The following is a 3,579-nucleotide window of genomic DNA, read 5'->3' as shown; positions in this document are numbered from 1 at the left end:
GAAGGACAAAGATGCAAAGGAGCTGTTTGGGGGCCTCAGGAAAACTCCTCCATGGATCTCCATGGAGACTACTCCAAGGAGAAAGAGAACCAACGGCAGAAAACCTCCAGAATCCAATCCCAATGCTGGCATCCTGAATAGATTTTTGTAAACAATTCCTATATGGACAGGAAAAAAAATCTATAAACATATTTAATAACTTATTTATGAGATGTGGTATTTTACTGTTATTTAAGTTTTATAAGATGTGGGGACTTCATTAATTCCCTACATGTATTAAAGTTAGAAATAAAGATTAAAACCAAAAAATATCAATGGTTTTGAATGGTGACAAACCAAACCTCCAATAAGAAATCACTGAGCAGCTCACCCAGGCAAGGGGCACCTTGTGTATGTGCAAGGAGTGGATGGGGAAGGGGGTCCCCTGGACCTTGCAGACCCAGCTGTGTCTAAAGGTCACTGCCCAAATGTTGTCCACCACCCCCCAACAACTTCCTCCAGGTACAACACATGGCCCGGCTGTGAACCCCCATCAACCTCACAACTGTTTTGACACCAGGCTCAGATGGGGAGTTCCTGAAACAGAATGGCCTCAGCAATGGAGGTTGTCTTGGGTAACCAGAAACCTGAAGCCCGCAGGAATCCTGGAGGGGACTGCTGGTCTGGGAAGATGCCATCCAGAACTACGTAACTCTCAGGTAGCCTGACATTTCTCTTTCTGCTACCTTAGCTGTAAGCTGATAATCTGAGCAGCTCTACAGGGACACCAGGCTCCTGCTCAGCTGTGGGTGGGCAGGTGGCTGTGCTGGGTCGCCCCTGCCGCCTACAGGCAGAAAGCGGACAGTGCAAGGTTTCCTTCCAAATGGAAATCGCCCTTCACAGAGCCGAGCCTGGGAATTACCACCAAGAAACCTCACAGCAGTAAAAGGTGCAAAAGGCAATGTTTAGAAAAACAGACCCTAAAACCCTGAGATGGCACAAGTGAATGTGTTGGGCGGCAAACTGGCCAAATGCTTGTGCTCTGTCACCACAAACGACCCCAGTGGTCTGACATGACCTCAACCTTAACGGCTTCACAGACCAGGGAGGGGTGTGCTTCCCTTCCTGGTGACAATCTCCTAGTTTTGTTTTTCAGAGTGGGGGAGGGCGGGGAGGGGGGAGGTGCTGTCTGGTCTGGAGTACAGTGGTGCTGTCATAACTTACTACAGCCTTGACCTCCTGGGCACAAGCAGTCCTCCTCCCACCTTAACCCTCCAGGTGTATGCCACCACTCTAGGTTAACATTTTTTGTAGACAGGGTTGCGATGTTTCTCAGGCTGGATCCTAGCTTTTTTTTTTTTTTTTTTTTTTTTTGAGACGGAGTCTCGCTCTGTCGCCGGGGCTGGAGCGCAGTGGCCGGATCTCAGCTCACTGCAAGCTCCGCCTCCCGGGTTTACGCCATTCTCCTGCCTCAGCCTCCTGTGTAGCTGGGACTACAGGCGCCCGCCACCTCGCCCGGCTAGTTTTTTTTTTTTTTGTATTTTTTTTAGTAGAGACGGGGTTTCACCATGTTCGCCAGGATGGTCTCGATCTCCTGACCTCGTGATCCGCCCGTCTCGGCCTCCCAAAGTGCTGGGATTACAGGCTTGAGCCACCGCGCCCGGCCGATCCTAGCTTTTAATGAAATCATGACATGTGAACTGTGCAGTTTTGCGTGTGCCACAAGGCAACTTTCTCACTTGTGACTTGGGCAAGTCACAGCGTTTCTGGCCTGGATGTCCTAAGGCAGCCCATCTGAAACCACTTCCCATTCCCATCATTTCTAGAAACCCTCAAGGGTTCCATAAGAATTGTGCACCCACAGGGGTTTTCCTGGATCACTAGTTCTCAAAACCAACCATACAAGCACACAGCAAAAGCCTCTCCACACATCACCCTGAAGTGACCCAAATTCCCATTTCTCAATGTGGGACCTATGCTCCCCTGCGCTCCAGCAAGATAGCTGTGGATTCCCATCTGATGCTGTTCCTCCTGCTGACAAGTGCCTGCCTGCCTTTCCAGGTCTCAGTACCAGCCTTCCCTTTGACCCACCACGGTGGGCTCTGCAGACCATAGGTTGCGGTCAACATCTAAACCCATCCCCCCACCCCAGACCACTATGCATGCACCCTCACATACGTGTAAAGGTAGCAACTCACCAGGTGACTGACAGAAGGGTAAAGGTGACTACATCCCTGACCCAGAGTGCCTCAAATTTCCTAAGTGACTGTCAGATGCAATTCAATTAAAAGCTTTGAAACAAATACAGCAGGTAAAAACATCTATAATCATGCCATCGATTAAGGCTGTATTAGAGATTGCTGGCATAAAACTAATTCGAGGGGCCACTTAAGTGCTGACTCCAACTCAGATTACTCGAGAGGCAGATCACTTGGTGAGCAGCAGACCCAGGACTCAGACTCATGTCTCAGCTGTCCATTTTACAAGGTTTAGTCTCAAGAATATGTACCAAGGCCCCAAGGCCCACAGCCAGAGCTCCTCCAACCAGGGTTGATCACACTGGTGCTCAAGCACTGCCACCCAGGAACCTGACAGCAGGAGTGCTAGCTCTACACTGACAGGATGCTAGGTGTGTGGGGGTGGCTGCTGTGGACATTATGGGGCAGATGGGTAGGAAGGACAGACGTGGTTAGGAGCCCAGACTGAAGTTACATTAGAACTGCCAAGTTTAAATTCACTCATTTTGTGCACCGTTTCCTAAGTATGTACTGTGAAGGTAGAAGGCACTGTGGCCACCTGTAAATAATTGGGGAGGCAAGACATGAAGACCAGTTAAATGTTAAGAAACATGCTCCCTGTATGTACTGAAATCAGTTCTTCAACCCTCATATCAGTTGGTTGTAACAGATGCTAAAAGTGGTGGGTAAAATGTTTTTAGTCTCAAATAATCTTTCCATGAATTACTTTAGAGAAGTAGAGCAGATTACCACCCTAAGTGCTCAGTCATCAACGAAAGAATAGACACACACCTCCTAAAGACATGGCATTGGCACCAGGGATTGGTTTCGTGGAAGACAATTTTTCCATGGACAAGGTGGGGTATGGAAAAAAGGGATGGCTTCCAGATGAAACCATTCCACATCAGATCAGGCATTTGATTCTCCTAATGAGCGTATAACCTAGATCTGTTGCATGCCCAGTTCACAATACTGGTTCGCACTCCTATGAGAATCTAATGCTGCTGCTAATCTGACAGGAGGCGAAGCTCAGGCAGCAATGCTAGCTCACCTCTTCCTAACAAGCCATGGACCTGAGGCTGGGGACGACTGCCCTATGGTAAAGCCCCTGGTCAAAATGCAAACCTCCATCAGGTCAGGAGCAGACAGACAAACCCAGATTTAGAGACCATCTAAAAAAGGCCTGGAGTATTTAAAAATGTTAAGACTAGGACAAATTTCCCCTGACACCACCCCACCCCCCTGCCCCGACCCCAGGACTCTGGGCAGACCCTGAAACCCTTGTAACCACCGCCAAAGCCTAGCACCACCTGCATTCCCGGGATACACCCTGGCTTTGGTTTCCACAAAAACAGGCTGTATG

This window comes from Macaca fascicularis, chromosome 10 (genome assembly GCF_037993035.2).
Source record: "Macaca fascicularis isolate 582-1 chromosome 10, T2T-MFA8v1.1".
Classification (NCBI taxonomy): Eukaryota; Metazoa; Chordata; class Mammalia; order Primates; family Cercopithecidae; genus Macaca; species Macaca fascicularis.
This window is presented reverse-complemented; position numbering follows the sequence as displayed.